This window comes from Chiloscyllium plagiosum, chromosome 30 (assembly GCF_004010195.1).
Source record: "Chiloscyllium plagiosum isolate BGI_BamShark_2017 chromosome 30, ASM401019v2, whole genome shotgun sequence".
NCBI lineage: Eukaryota > Metazoa > Chordata > Chondrichthyes > Orectolobiformes > Hemiscylliidae > Chiloscyllium > Chiloscyllium plagiosum.
This window is the reverse complement of record NC_057739.1, coordinates 30,283,891-30,301,077: the sequence shown is the minus strand read 5'-3', so window position 1 is coordinate 30,301,077 and position 17,187 is coordinate 30,283,891. Positions and strand designations below refer to the sequence as shown.

Sequence of the window (17,187 nt, the reverse complement as noted above, 5' to 3'; positions counted from 1 at the left end):
AGCACAGCATTTCCACTCCCCCTCCCACTCCACCGAGGATATGCAGGTCATTGGACTCATCCCCCGCCAAACCACAACAACGCGACGGTCGGAGGAGGAGCGTCTTATCTTCCGACTGGGAACCCTCCAACCGCAGGGGATGAACTTGGACTTCACCAGTTTCTTCATCCCCCCTCCCCCCCCCTTGTCTCAGCCGAATCCCTCCAGCCCGGCTCCGCCTTCCTGACCTGCAGTCTTCTTCTTGTCCTCTCCGCCTCCATCCTACTCCGACCTATCACCCTCACCTTGACCTCTTTCCACCTATCACATTTCCAACGCCCCTCCTCCAAGTCCCTCCTCCCTACCTTTTATCTTCTCCTGCTGAACACTCTTTGCTCATTCGTGAAGAAGGGCATGTGCCCGAAACGTCGAATCTTCTGTTCCCTAGATGCTGCCTGACCTGCTGTGCTGTTCCAGCAATAAAGTTTCAGCTGGTAAATATTATTCCCTTGTTCAAGAAAGGAATGGAGATAATCCTGGGAATTACAGACCAGTCAGTCTTAGTCAATGGTGGGCAAATTATTGGAGAGGATTCCGAGAAAGAGGATTTATGATTACTTGGAAAATGACAGTTTGATTAGAGGTAGTCAGCATGGCTTTGAGAGGGACAGGTCATGCCTCAGAAGTTTTATTGAATTCTTTGAGGATGTAACAAATCACATTGAAAGTAGAGCAGTGGAGTGGTGTACATGGATTTTAGCAAGTCATTTGATAAGGTTTCCCATAGCAGGCTCATTCAGAAAGTTAGGAGGCATAGGATACAGGGAAATCTGCCTGTCTGGATGCAGAATTGGGTCGCCCATAGAAGGCAGAGGGTGTTAGTAGATGGAAATTGTTCAGCATGGAGCTTGGTGACCAGTGGTGTTCCGCAGGCATCTATTCTGGGACATCTGCTCTTTGTGATTTTTATAAATGACTTGGATGAGGAAGTGGAAGGGTGGATTAGTAAGTTTGCTGATGACACGAAGGTTTGGGGTGTCGTGGATAGTGTGGAGGGCTATTGTAGATTACAACGGAACATTCACAGGATGCAGAACTGGGCTACAAAGTGGCTGATGGAGTTCAACCTGGAGAAGTGTGAAATGATTCATTTTGGAAGGTTGAATTTGAATACAGAATACATGGTTAAAGGCAGGATTCTTGGCAGTGTGGAGGAACAGAGGGATCTTGGGGGCCATGTCCATAGATCCCTCATAGTTGCCACCCAAGTTGATAGGGCTGTTAAGAAGGCGTATTGGCTTTCATTAGCGGGGGGTTGAGTTTAAGAACTGCGAGGTTGTGCTGCAGCTCTATGAAGCCCTGGTTAGATCACACTTGGAATATTATATTCAGTTCCAGTCGCCCCATTATAGGAAGGATACAGAAGCTTTAGAGAGGGTGCAGAGGAGATTTATCAGAATGCTGCCTGGACTGGACAGCATGTCTTAGGTTGAGGAAGGCTTTTCTCATTGGAGCGAAGAAGGATGAGAGGTGACTTGATAGAGGTGTACAAGATGATGAGGCATAGATAGAGTGGATAGTCAGAGACATTTTTCCAGGGCAGAAATGACTATCTCAAGGGGGCATAACTTTAAGGTGATTGGAGGAAGGTTTAGGGGAAATGCCAGAAGTCGATTCTTTACACAGAGGGTCGTGGCTGCATGGAATGCACCGCCTGTAGTGGTAGTAGAGTCAGATACATTAGGGACATTTAAGCGACTCATGGATAGGCACATGGATGATAGTAAAATGAAGGGTATGTAGGTTAGTTTGATCTTAGAGTAGAATAGAAGGCCAGCACAACATCAAGGGCTGAAAGGCCTATACTGTGCTGTACTGTTCTATGTTCTAAACTGCAAAGAGTCACATTCTATTGAACCAGATATATTGAAGTTTATTTATCACATCAACTATTTACAAGCCGACAATATCACATACTTACATTCATCGTCTTGAGTTCTACACTTACTGATGTTACCGTACTAGCTGTACTGACTCATTACACAGACCATTACTAAAGGTGAGGTAGGTACCTTTAAATCAGAATGTAACATGTTGTGATGTCATGTGATTGTCTTAAAGGTTCAGTGCCTGTGTGGGCTGGAATCCATGCCAGAACACAACAATGAGAGAGAGAATATATCTCCACTACTTCACTCAGGTATTGACATCAACCTGATTATCAGTACAAACCCTTCACTTAAACAAGTGTTGCAATAAAACATTTCAAACTGGCCAGCCTGCTACTGAAGAAATTAAGTATATGTATATAATCTAAAAGTAGGACAACATGGAGTGTTCTGCAAATTAAATTCTCAATGCAAAATGAATAAATAGCTTTTTTTTCATATGAGGGCATGGTGCATAGGAATTTCTCAATGTAATTCCACTTTGAGTCAGCTGGGAATTCTAGAAACAAGGCTAATATTATGGCATTGAAATAAGAGAAGCAAAGCAGCTCAGTAATTATCCGATCTGTGTCACTGTGTATTTTACAGATAGATACTCAAAGATGATCTTAAAAATCACTAAAGCTTTCTGGATTTGCATGTTTCTGTTCTGCAGAACCTAGTACTACAGTATCCGTTATCAGTTGGCAAATAATACCATTAATCAAAATTGTTCACTGTTCCAATAACTGTTAAATCCAATACCTTTGAAACCATTGTTTCAAAGATCCCTTCAACAGTCCCCAGTTGTCAGTTTTATTTCTGTGTAACTGATAGTTCAAGGCTTCAATATAGTTTTTCGGCAACATTCAGTCATCTTTGTGTACAGGTTTTTGAACAACATAATAATGGAGACAGTCTGTCAACAGTGAACTGGTCAACAGCTAAAAGGAACATTCCAGAAGCATTAGCATGGCTTGAGAAACTGAGACGGCCTTACATCATCATTATGCCTTGAGGTAAAATCTTATCTGTGAACTTATAAGAAGCCTCTGTGCAATTGGAAACATCTGTTTTGATTTTCATTTCTTAGTGTTATAATTGCTTATCGGTACACGGCTTAGGAATTTACACCAATTCTTTTGAGGTTGGGAAATGGCACAATATGATGAGCACTCTTCTAAAGTCAATTTCCACTTAACCAAGGACTTCACAGCTTCTACTGCACTTTTATTCATTTCCCCAGTTAAGAGACGTCTGTCAAAAGAGGAGTAATGATGTCTTTTGAACTTGTGTTAGTTCTTTCAAATGGCCAAAAGAACAATTATCTCAATATTTCTTGTGAATAGCATTTTCCATTTTAAGTGCTATGTAAATCTTAAAATGACAGCTTAAAAAGGACAGCTACTCAGCAGCCATTCTTAAAAATTGGGAAAATTTGTTAATAATTTTGCAGATAGACTGGAAGGTCACAAAGTACAGATGATCCAATTTTAGTTTTGGGTACAGTTGCGCCACTTTGCATCAATGGCTCAAAAAAACTTCTGTGGGAATAATGGGTTGTGAATTTGTGAAACACATGCAATAAAACTGGGCAAAATGGAATCTATACCATAGGGAAGACTAATCCTGACCAGGGTGGGACTTGGCATAAAGTCACAGAGCATGGAAACAGATCCTTCGGTCCAACTAGTCCATGCTGAGCATAATCCCAAACTAAACTATTCCCACCTGTCTGCTCCAGATCTATATCTTATCAAACCTTCCCTATTTATGTACTTGTCCAAATAGCGTTTAAATGTTGTAACTGTGTCCACATCCACCACTTCCTCTGGAAGTTCAGTCCACATGCAAACCACCCTCTGTGTAAAACATTTGCTCCTCATGTCTATTTTAAAATCCCTCTCTTCCCACCTTAAAAATATGCCCCTTAGTCGTGAAATCCTCCATCCTAGGGAAAAGCGACCTACCATTATCCCTATCTATACCCTTCATGATTTTCTAAACCTATATAAGGTCATCACTCAAAATCCTATGTTCAAGTGAACACAATCCAAACCTATCTAGCAAGCTACATAACTAGAGGTGTAGTGAGTGTTTAATTTAAGGAGTAGGGGAAGGTATCAAAATTGGGAAGATTAAATTAAAAGAATAGAAACAAGGAAATATGGGAAATGAAAACAGACCATGGCAGTAAGTGATGATGACTACAAATTTAAGAGTAAATTAACAGATAAATCTAGAGTTTACAAAAATAATGAAAAGGATAAAATTAAAGACTCTGAACCTAAATACACACAGCATTCTAAACCAAACAAAACAGACGAATTGATAGTATAAATAGAAATAATGATGTGTAGGTGCCAGCGTTGTACTGGGGTGGCAAAGTCAGAAGTCACATGACACCAGGTTGTAATTCACCAGGTTTATTTGAAATCACAAGCTTTCAGAACTGACCTTCACCTGATGAATTGGCAGCCCTTCAAAAGTTTGTGATTTCAAATAAACCAATTGGATTATAACCTGTGACTTCTGAAACAGAAATAAATAAGTACTATCTGATCACCATTGAAGAAACATGGCTGCCAGATGACCTGGACTGAAAACTGAATATCGAAGGGGATATGATTTTTAGGAAGGATGGGAAGCTACAAAAGGCTACAAGAGGTGGTTCTGTTAACGAATGATGACATTAGCGTAATACTGAGAGATGACTTAAATTCTGGAAAACAGGATGTAGAAGTGGTTTGGATTGAGATGATAAAGGCAAGAAGTGATTGAGAGAGTGGTGAGTCTTACTTCAGTAGCTGGAATGATGGAGGTATGTGCCCTTCGTCTGCAGACCCTGAGACTATTAGAATGGCCCATGGTAAGATAGAACTAGAATTGTACATGAGAAACACCAGAGGGGTTGGGTGGGTAGTTAATGAGACACATTGGGAACAAACAGGGAGAGATCTTGTTCGGCCACCCAATAAAAAAGAGAAACCCACCAAAACAATGACGACACTGATACTTAACAAAGAAATATAACATTCATCCCCAGGTAACCATTGTCAATTGTTGTAAAAACACCTCTGGATCATTCATATCTTCTCTGAAGGAAATCAGCCATTCTTACCTGATCTGGCCTCCATGTGACTTGAAACAAACAGCTCAACCTCCATTCAGTCCAAGGAAAATTTGAGCCCAGTTAGCAATGCCCACATCCCATGAAAATGTGGAAAAAGATTGAACAGTAACTTTATATCAGACTTCACTATACAGGATACAGGTAAAATCATAGAAATAGTAATAGTAATAGAAATAGGAGGGAGCAATTCAATAAAATTACCACTGAAGTGACATTGAGCAGACTGTTGGAGCTGACAACCATGTCCTGAAGGCCTCTAATGGACCTCACTCAAATTTCAAAAGTGAGATAGTTGATGTGCTGGTTTAAACTTCTCAAAATCCCTGAGATTTGGCGACATAAGAAATAGAAGCAAGAGTAGGCCATTCAGGCCCTTGGGCCTGCCCCACCATTCCATTCAATCATTGCTTATCTGTCCCAGGCCTCAACTCTTTTTTTGTGCCAGTCGCTCATTACTCTAAACCTCCTCACAATTTCAAAAATCTATCGACTTCCCCTTTAATAACTTGCGTGATTCAGCCTCCGCAACTCTGGGATAGAGAAGTCCAGCCAATCACTACCCTCTGGTAGAAATAGATTGCTTTGTATTTCAGTTTTCAATCAGTGTCCTCTTCTTCTGTACTAATTTTCCCTCGTTTGAGACTCCCCCACCAGTGGAAACCTCTTCTCAACATCTATCCTGCCAAGCCCCGTCATAATCTTATATGATCCAACAAGTTTGCCCTTCATTCTTCTCAACCCTAATGAATAAAGGGCCAACCTGTTTAGTCAACCCCTCAGTTCCAGGAATCAGCCAAGTTAATCTCTTTTGAACTGCGTCCAAAGTCAGATATATTCATTCTATAAATGCAAAAATGAAAATTGTACTCCAGGTGCATCCTCACCAATACACTATGGATTCCCTATTTTTTAAACTCCAAATCCCGAGCAATAACAGCCAAATTTCCATTGGCTGCCTTAATTATTTGTCGCATCAGAATGCTAACTTCTTGGGTTTCATGCACACCAACTTCCAAATCCCTCTGTGCTGCACTTTGGAAGGTTCCATTAGGAGGGCAAGCATAGAATATAACTCCTTAATCAAATGGGAGGGAGGCAAAAAACTACAAGTCAGTTAGCGCAACATCTGTCATGGGGAAGGTACTGAATGCTATTATTAAATCCCTGATGTGGAGGTGCCAGTCTTGGGTGGACAAGTTAAAAATCACACAACATCAGATTATAATCCAACAGGTTTATTTGGAAGTACAAGCTTTTGGAGCGTTGCTCCTTCATCAGGTACCTAGTGGGGGATCATAGGACACAGAATTTGTAGCAAAAGATCAAAGCGTCATACAATTAATGAGATGTACTGAAAAAATCTAGATAGCTATTAAGCCTTTAATCACTTAAAATGGGTTGCATATTTTGAATCATTAATATGTAAATCCCAGAACTACTTACAAGTCACATTCCCAAGATAATTTAAGATTTTATATTAAAAAAGTGACATCTCAATTCAGACAATGTTTTAAAGGTGTGAGGTTAGAATCTGTCTGTCTCCCAATCTTGAGGCAAACAGTTCTATTTCCAAAGTAAGAATTGATAAAATGTCACATGGACTGACTGCCTACAGATTGTACTTTTTGAACAAATAGAATACATCTGCAAATACAAATCTGCAAATGCCAATTCACCCCATGTGTATGCACATTCATGTGAGGGAGGAAGAGAGTGTGTGTGCGCATATGTGATGGAGTGTGTGTATAGTGTAGTGGGGTCACCTGTACTTTGACATGAACCCATGATCCTGCTGAGGATGGCCTCAACCAGGATCTTTGGTTCATGCCATTACAGGTGACCCCACTACACTATACTCACACTCACAGGCATATACTTGGTCACACTCATGCACAAATACTTCTCTCTCTCTCTCTCTCTTATTCACATACACCCACACACACACGTGTCTATGTGCCATTTTATCAATTCCTACTTTGGAAACAGAACCAGTCTGACTCAAGGTTGGGATACAGACAGACACTAATCACACACCTTTAATGCATTGTCTGAGCTGAGATGTCACCTTTTGTTTTAAAACGTTAAGTTATCTTGGGAATGTGACTTGAAAGAAGTTCTGAGATTTACATATTAATGATTCGAAACGTGATTAAAAACTTAACAGCAATCTAGGTTTGTTCAACACATCTCATCAGTTGTATGACACTTTGATCTTTTGTGATACATTGTGTCCTATGATTCTGCCTAACTCGATTCCTGACAAAGGAGTAGCACTCCAAAAGCTTGTACTTCCTAGTAAACCTGTTGGACTATAACCTGACATTGTGTGATTTTTAACTTTGTCCACCCCAGTTCAACCCCGACACCTCCACATAAAGTCATGACAGCAGAACACATAGAAAAGTAAAAGCTAATCGCACAGTGAACACGGGTTTGAGAAAGAAAAATCATGTTTAACTAATTTATTGGAGTTCTTTGAGGAAGTAACATCAGCTGAAGGCTGTACTATACTTACATTGCCAGAATTTGATAGGTACCACAAACTGGGACAACACATCCATCCAAGAACATGCCAAACAGATACGCATGAGAACTCCTAGAAGCATGGCATTCCAACCAGATCTCTATCAACAAACACATTGACTTGGACCTCATTTACCACCCCCTGAGAAAAAGAACAGGAAATGATATCACCACAGGAAATGACATCACCATCCCAAAGAAACCCAAATATATAAATAGAAAGCAGGAATCATCAGCAGTGTTTCGTCCAGAGGCTCACTGAAGATGTTACATGGTTATGGTAATGAAACGTCTGAAAAATGAACCTTCCAGCTCAGCAAGCAAACCTACATCTAGGTGCCACAAAGTTTATTGTGGAAAATAAACACCCACCATTCAATGGTAGCATTGGCATGGATAGAGTATTTTCAGAAATTGTGGTGCTGGAGTCGCACAGCAGGTCAGGCAGCATGTGAGGTGGTGGAGAATTGACTTTTCATGCATAGGCCCTTCATCAGGAATTTTGGAGGGTGGTGGGTAGCAAAGGGGGCTGAGAGATAAATAGGAGGGTGGGGCTGGGGGAAGGTAGCTGGGAAGGCGATAGGTGGATGCAGGTGAGGGATGATGGTGATAGGTCAGAGGGGAGGGTGGAGCGGATAGGTGGGAAGGAAGATGGACAAGTCGGACAGTTCAAGAGGGTGGGGCCGAGTTGGAGGGTTGGATCTGGGATGAGGTGGGGGAGGGGTGATGAGGAAACTGGTGAAATCAATGCTGATATTGTGTGGTTGGAGGGTCCCAAGGTGGAAGATGAGGCATTCTTCCTCCAGGTGTCGGGTGGCTAGGATTTGGCAGTGGAGGAGGCTCAGGACTTGCATGTCCTTGGCGGAGTGGGAGGGGGAATTGAAATGGTCGGCCGCAGGGTGGTGGGACTGTTCGATGGATAGAAATTAGTGAGTTAAAAGAAAGCAGAGAAGAGTTCATGGGTAATTTTCTGATTGACACAATGTAACAGGTGGTAACCATAGGGATCAGTGCCAGGGCCTCAACTTATTACAATTTATATAAATAACCTGAATGAACAGACCCAAGACATGGTTGTTAAATTTGGAGATGATACAGAGATAGGTAGGAACATAAGTCATGAAGTGGACCCAAGGAGGCTACAAAGGGATAGAGATGGATGATGCAAGTGGGTAAGTAGAACATAATATAGGAAAATGTCAAATTGTCACTGTTGGCAAGAAATGGTGAGTAATTGCAGATTTCTGTGAAGCAGGAGAATCTCAGTGTTCTAGTGCATGAAATGCAAAAGGGTAATGTTCATGGACAGCAAGTAATTAGGAAATAGAACCTTATTGTTTTATAGTGAGGAGAATTTAATAGAGTTATATTTTGGGTGTATGAGGCATTTGTGAGACCACATCTGGGGTACTGGATACACTATCAGGAGATATTTTTGAATTGGCCTGTTCAGATGCACTTATAGAGCAGATTGAAATTGAGCACAGGCCTCCTGGCCCAGAGATACAGGAAGTAACATTGCACCACGAGAACCTCTGTATGTTACTGGCATCTTTATTTAAAGGAAAAATATATTGGCAGCAGTTCAGAGATGATATACTAGACTAACACCTCTTATGAGGGATGGATTCATTGGATAGACTTATCAAATGAAGTTTAAAAGGGTAAGAAGCAATTTGTTTGGAATCTAAGATCCTGTGGGATCTTGACAGCGCATATGGAAAGGATATCTCTTTTTGTGGGAGAATCTAACATTAGTGGCCACTGTTTAAAAATAAAGCATTGTTCATTTAAGATCGAGATAAAGAGAATCGTTGAGCATCTTGATATTTTCAAATGCATATCCTCAAACACCATGAACGCAGAGTCCTTAAATATTTTTAAGGTAGAGGTAGATAGATTCTTGATGAGCCACTTTTGGAATACTCTGTGCCTCCCTGCTTTAGGAAAAGTTTTGTGAAACTTGAAAGGGTTGAGAAAAGATATACAAGGATGTTGCTGGGTTTGAGCTATAGGGAGAGACTGAACAGGCTGGGATTATTTTTCCTAGGGTGTTGGAGGCTAAGGGGTGACCTTTATAGAGGTTTATAAAATCATGAGGACCACAGATAGGGAAAATAGACAAGGTCTTTTCTCAAAGGTAGGGGAGTCCAAAACTAGAGGGCATAGATTAAGGTGAGAGGGGAAAAAATTAAAAAGGCAACTTTTTCACACAGAGGGTGGTGCATGTATGGAATGAGCTGCCAGAGGAACTGTGAAGGCTGGTACAATTACAACTCTTTGAAAAAGATTTCTGGATGGGTACATAAATAGGAAGGGTTCAGAGTGATATGAGCCAAATGCTGACAAATGGGATTAGATTAATTTAGGATATCTGGTCGGCATGGACGAGTTAGAGTGGGGGGTCTGTTTCCATGCTGTACAGCTCTATGATTCTAAAGAGAGTGAAAGTTTATCAGGGAGTAGGTGAGACACTGGCTAATCAGATCAGCCATCACCTTATTGAATGGTACAGCAAGATCAAAGGCAGTAAATTGTTCAGAGCTTTTTCATCTTGCAATTTTAAATGCTTTTTCTTTCTTCTCCTTTCATAGGCTGAGACAGCACAGAAGGAGACCATCCAGCCCATTGTCTTTCTACCATGTCTTTGGCAGAACTATCCAACTGATCCCATTCCCTGCTCTTTTCTAATAACCCCTGTGAATGCTTTTCTTCCAACTGATTATCCAAGCCCTTCTGAAAGTTATTACTGACTTTGTTTTCATCCTCTCTGTCCTTCAGGGAGCATATTACAAATCACAACATCTCAGTGTTTAAAAACCTTCCTCATGTAGCCTGTGGTTCTTTTCTCAAACAGCTCAAGCTCATGTTCTCAGGTTGCTGACCCTCCTGCCATTGAAAACAGTTCCTCCTGTAAAACCATTCATAATTTTGGGCAGCACTGTAAAATCTCATTTTTAGCCGTCAGGTTTCCCTCACTTTCCATTTTTCTTTCCATATTCATTTTGACTTAGATTCACCCAATTTCCTTTACTATAACTCCTCTGACTCTACCAGTGGCTTTCAAATACCATTGGTTAAGGAGTTAGCCTGTTTGTCCAGTCACCAAGGCAACTTTGACCTGGCTGTGTCATTATCAATCCACACACAAATCTAATAAGCAGGATATATTGAGATGTCCCTGTTTCAACACATTCTGGCTTCTTTTATGCAGAGTGGAATTTGACAGGAGAAAATTATTAGTTGTATCATTTGCAAAGGTAGAATGAATTCCATGTACCCTATACTGGAGCAGAATAATTACAATTGGCAGCAAAGTTTACCAGAGTGCATCAACTCCTCCCCAACAGTTTGAACATATTACAGAAATGAAAAGTGAGCTTTGTAAATTGGCTTTCACATCAGCTACCCCTGTTGTCACCCTCCTCTGAATAAATGTCAAATACCTCCCTGAAGTAAACACAGCTCACCTGCTTTTAATCCCTGTGTTTTGGCATTTAGAATAAAACAGCACAAATTTTATGATTCACGACAGATGCCTTTGTTATGTGAATGTCCCAACTGCAGCGTGTTTCTTAACACAGAAAAGAAAACAAGCTGCAAACAAATGAGTTAAATCCTCCTTCAGAGAGCAAATTTGGACTGAGAAGTAAGTGCAAAACCCACCTATTTTCCAAATTATGTATTTACTCTGCTCATTATTTTAGAGAAGATGACTAGAGTATACAAGATCATACAACAGGATTATAAACCCAAGTCTTCCCCGAAGAAATAATCATCCTGCTGTGTCAGGGAAAAATATGAAATAATGTTTTAACTCCGTTCAGCATAACAGCAAAAATATCCACTTGGCCTGGAAGGAGATCAGAGTCAAGACTGTAGTGCTGAAAAGCACAGCAGGTCAGGCAGCATTCGAGAAGCAGGAGAATCGACGTTTCGGGTATAAGCCCTTCATCAGGAGATCAGGTATATATATATGTTCCCAGATGCATATTTCATCATTATCCTTTGCACTGATTGGAATGCTCATCCCATATATATTTGCTGAGGATGTCTCTTCCCCAACTATCACACTAAACGTGTAATGGTGATTTCAACCTGCTGTGGGATTATTTACAGATATAAGAATGTAAATCTGCTCATCTCTACATTTAATCGTCCTAGCTTCCCCATGTTCCCTATGGATATCACCTCCATGGATGCATTTCTTCCAGTCATCTTTCTCTACGCTAATCTTAACTTCTCACTGTTTTTGGCTCTGTATATCCCTATCCTCTATCATTGTGACCTGACAAATTTTTTTTCAGACCTTGTGTTCATAAATACAGTTGAATATTGATTATCCAGCATTCAATTATCTGAATTTTGGATTATCCGATAGAATCGCAAGGTCCCGATGCTTGGCTAAACTCTATTATCCAGCATTCAATTATTCGAACAAAATACTCCCTGCCTGTGTCATTTGGATAATTGAGATTCCTCTGTATATATATCTCAAGCTGTAATATGATAACTATTTTTATGTCTTGCTGGATTAAAGCTTGTTACATGTTATCCAAAATGACAACACATATCCACATACTCACATATAAAGATGGCTGGTTTATCTTGTCATTTACTTCTTTTGTAAAAAATAGGTTCACCTTGAAATATTTAACATTAAAAAATGTCTCATTTTACAATAAGACCACAAAATGTAGGAGCAGGAGGTCATTCAACCCATTGATTCTCCTCCAAATTCAGTGATATCGTGCCTGATCTGAGAATCCTCAACTCCACTATCCTGCCTTTTCCAACAACCCTTGATTCCTTTACTGGTTAGAAATCGGTCTCTCTCAGCCTTGAATGTAGTTAACAACCCAGTCTCTGCATCCCTTTGCAGTACAAATTCATATCCTCTGAAAGAAGAAATTCCTCCTCATCTCCATCCAAATCGGGTTACCCCAAACTCTGAGATTATGGCTTCTGGTCCTACAGTCTCCCAGGAGAGGAAGAAACCTCTCATTGTCTATACATACTGTTCATTCATTGTTTTGTTCCAAAGACAAGATGCATTTAAGAGCCACTAATTTTGCCATTTTTAAAAACCATTTCTTTCCCCCTTTTGCTTGGTGTTTTTAAATACCTGTACACTGTGTCCTTTCCTGACACAATCTGGATAGTGGATTTGAAATAAAAGCTCTGCAGTACTGTCATCAACATTGTCTCTAATGATTTTTTTCCACCAGAGGGATCTCTGAGGTCCATGAGTGGTAGCAGTTTCTGAAACCGGATGTCAGTGCTGGGCACTTTACAATCTTCCGGACTCAATATTGAGTTCAACAACTTCAAATTGTGAACCCATTTCGCCCTTTAGCTTTGCTTATTACATTCTCTGTCACCATGTCCTCCCCAACCAAACCCCACCCCCCACCTCCAGCCCAGTGAGACTGTTTGTTCTTTCCAGTCTGTCAGCTAGACACACCACTGTTTTCATTCCTGATGAAGGGCTTTTGCCCGAAATGTCGATTTCCCTGCTCCTCAGATGCTGCCTGACCAGCTGTGCTTTTCCCGCACCACTCTAATCTCGACTCTGGTCTCCAGCATCTGCAGTCCTCACTTTCACCTACACCATTGTTCTGCCATTCTCACATTCCCATCACTTAGTCTGAACTATCAACATCCTTTCTCCCCCCAGCACTCTACACAACCCCCCTTGCAAATATTTTATAAATGTTGCCCCGTCCACACTTCACATCGGCTCTGATAAAGAGTCATCTAGATTTGAAGCACTCGCTTGCTCTCTCCATGGATGCTGCCTGACTCGTTGTGATCTCCAGCATTTGTTGTTTTCACCAGAATAGCTCCCTCTCACCCAGAGTCCCATGAACTGAAACTCATTTCTTCCACTCCAATTTTTGAGCCACACATTCAACTCCTTAACTTTACTTACCTGAAGATTCTTTGCCCATAACCTGAGATAATAATCTCGGAGCTTCTGCTTTTTAGTTTAGCTACTGACTGGTCAGTTTTTTTTTACAGCACAACCTTGTTTATAGCCCATCAGTTGGTACCAGTGTGGATGTTGAAAACTGTATCCCTCCGCTCTCTCTCCACATTCCTCCCCAGCCCCAAGGAGATGTTGTTAACCCTAGCACCAGGCAGACACTACAACCTTCGGACTCATGCTCACAGCTGCCTGGGGCACAATAAACAACACCAGGGCATGACACACTCATTAAATGTGAGTCACTGTTTGTTCCTAGGTCAAAAATCACACAACACCAGGTTATAGTCCAACAGGTTTAATTGGAAGTCCTGTTGGACTATAACCTGGTGTTGTGTGATTTTTAACTTTGTACACCCCAGTCCAATACCGGCATCTCCAAATCATGTTCCTAGGTCAGCAGTTTTGATAAGCTTCTTCACTTTGCGGGATGATCAAAGCGAAAGTAATCTTCTGAAACAACTGTGAATGCATGAGCACAAGTCACTCTGAGCTGATGCCTCAAGTACACACATTTGTTCACTCGGAATTTCATTGCCTTCTCTGAATAGATAACAGTTCCCCAAAGTTGCTGTATCTTGTTCTTCCTCTTCCTCAGGCAGAGCTATGGTATGGAGCACTGGCCAGGAATTTCCCAGCCTCACGAAATTGGCTTCAGAGACAGGAAAAACCAGATAGACTCCCCCATCTGGACTGTTCCACAATGTTGTCCCACCTTACACCCACTTTGCTAGAGACAGTAATGGAGGCGTGAAGCCAACGGAAATCACACATTGTGGCCATTTTCAGAACCCACCAGTATTTTTGCGAAGTCAGGCCGGGCTCCTGTTAATTTGGCAGCATTTTGGTGATGTCAATCTTTCTCTCAAAGTCCCTGTGAAGGAACCACAAGGGGAAGCAGGATGAAACAAGAGCTGCTCTGTCTAACAGTTTACTCTTCCCCCTTCCAGGTCCCTAGTTAAAAGCTGCTTCATTATAAAGTCAAGATTAGAGTTGTGCTGGAAAAGCGCAGCAGGTCAGGCAGCATCCGAGTAGCAGAAAAAATCAACATTTTGTGCCCTTCATCAGGCTTTTGTCTGAAACATTGATTTTCCTGCTCCTCAGGTGCTGCCTGACATGCTGTGCTTTTCCAGCACCACTCTAATCTTGACTCTAATCTCCAGCATCTGCAGTACCCACTTTTGCCTCATTATAAAGTCAGACCACTGGATGTGCTGTGACAAACCTCTGTGGTCATTACAATGTGACCTTCTGCCCCAAAGGGAGGAACACCTCCTCTGAACCACAAGACCCCTCTTAGTGATTGTAACAAAGTCAGCCAGGTCGACCTCATAGAATGGGAGTTCCCTGACTGGCACTGTTAACTTGGTCCAATCAGGGAGCCCTGGCTGACAGCTATAAACAGGAATATGTTTTTCCTGATAGAGGAAATATAGAATAAAGTTCTTGCACAATAGAATTTTTTTTAAATTTATTTCCATCCCCTCATCCCCAAATAGGGGTGATATGGGGGAAATATAAGAACCCCTACTGTGCAGTGGTAGTGTAGGGGAAAAGAAATAAATAAAAGAAGAAAAAAGTTTTAGGGAAACAAACAGGAGAAGTGTCAGGGGATCTGCTCACTCCAGGATCTGGCTCAGAGCTAGCCTGGTCAGTGTCACGTATATGCACATGTAAATAAAGGATGACTTGGTGATGCGATACCGGCCTCTGTGGAATTATGTCATTCTCCATGAGGATAAATAGGCCACAGATTAGTGCAGTGTGCATGGGGCTTCCCCTCCACAATGATGTTCACAACAGCACTGGGTCTTCTGTACAACTGAGTGCCCCTTTGTACTGAGGTGCATCTCTGTTCCACACAGCAAATCTAGAGGCAACTTCGTAAATCATTGAGTTCCAAGGGTGGGGTGCATGGGGCTGCAAGACACAAGTGGGATCTGTACAGAAATGAGCCCAGCATTCACTGAGAAGTTCAGCCTCAGAGTCCATGAATCCAAATCTGAAACAAAGTGGTGCCCCTCACACTTACTGCATCGATAACTGACACCTCTCTGTGATTGACGGACTGACATGTGGATGCAGGAGAAAAGGTCAGTTTTCATCCTCCTCCCAGAGGCATGGTCAGAACAGACAGATGTCATGCAATTGTTGAAATCTGACACAGCTTGCAAAAAGCTGCAGCGCTGTCACTATTAATATTCTTGTGGACAGCTTTCGAAGCTCTGATGCAAGACATTTGTTTTCGATTTGAAGAAAGGTAATGAAAACACAGTCGAAGCTGTCACACCTCAGTACTACACCAACACGCTCTCATTCACAAGGAGTTGAAAGCTGACATGCGACAGTGCCACAAAGCTTTTAGAAGCTAAAAATAATATTTAGTGGATTCCGAGCTAAGGGAAAGCAGCAGTGGCGACCATGGAAAAGCAAACAAAACATAATGAATTAAAGAGTAGGCAATGGAAAAGAAAGGAAAAGATCATCTCAAAGAGAACAGAAAAATCCTTGTTTGATGGGAAGGTGGGAGCCGTGAGAATAGATGCTTCTATGTATCAGGGCCACAGAATGGTTGCAGCATGAAGTAGGCCATTTGGTCTGTCCTGTCAGTGCCAGCTCATTGCAGGAACAATTCCCTTCGTTCCCATAGTGCTGTTTTTGTTTATTCACCTTCATGTCCTTATCCAACTCTTTTTTGAAGGTCACAATTCTGCCTCCACCACACTGTCAGCAAATCATTACAATTTGGAATACACTGACGGAGTGAAAGAGGATTTTTTATTCATTCATGAGATGTTGGCATCACCGACTGGATCAACATTTGTTGTATGTCCCTAGCTGCCCTTTAAGAAGGTGATGGTGGCAGTAATGGTGATGGTGAGGGTGAGCTGCTTTCTAGTGGGGTAAATGAACCCACAATGCAAGGAGAAAGCTTCAGGATTTTGACCAAATGTGGCTGCAAATCTTAAAATTGTGTTTACTGTTTCCCAGCTTCTCAGTAAATACCAACAGATTCTCTCCGTCCAGAACCTTTGTGCTTTTAAACACCTACCCTAAATCTTTTCTCAACCTTCTCTCCTCTATTTGGCCAAGTGATTGTCAAACCTCCCTCGTTGTGAATAATTTGTTTTGGCAACACAAGCAATGCAAAACAAATTAACCATGTAAACACAATCAGAAAGAAATGAGGGAAGAGAAAATAAATACTCCAAAAATGAAAAGTGGAAGCTAAGCAAATACTGAAAATGGTTTGTAATAAGAGTGTGTGAAGCATGATTTTACAAAAAAAAAAGCAGACCATTGCCCAGTTCAACATAGCCACGATCATATTGACCCTGACACAAGTGAAAATATCAAGTTGAGTATGAATACTCACTGGAACACACGAGGGATCTCCTAGACCATCTTGATGACACTTCACAATTTTTCTCTTACTTGCTCAGTACCTCAGGCACAATGATCTGTAGCAACAATTTCACTTTGGTCTTAGTTTATTTAGCACCACTATGGAACTAAACTGAGAACCAGCTGAAGAAGTTTTTGTGTTTGGTCCACAATGGGGAAGAAAAGTCTTTCTCTCTCTCTCTCTTTCTCTCTCTCTCTCCGTGACTCACATCATTGTGTAAAAAAGGTGCAAC

The 17,187-nt window shown here is 41.4% G+C and overlaps 1 long non-coding RNA gene across 1 annotated transcript; it reads left to right on the top strand.

Annotated features, from left to right (window-relative positions):
* The first annotated feature begins 2,100 nt into the window (after positions 1-2,100).
* Positions 2,101-10,286, top strand: LOC122564865. The gene is made up of 3 exons (XR_006316030.1): positions 2,101-2,179; positions 2,797-2,926; positions 10,158-10,286. It is a non-coding gene; the product is annotated as an uncharacterized LOC122564865 (long non-coding RNA).
* The last annotated feature ends 6,901 nt before the right edge of the window (positions 10,287-17,187 follow it).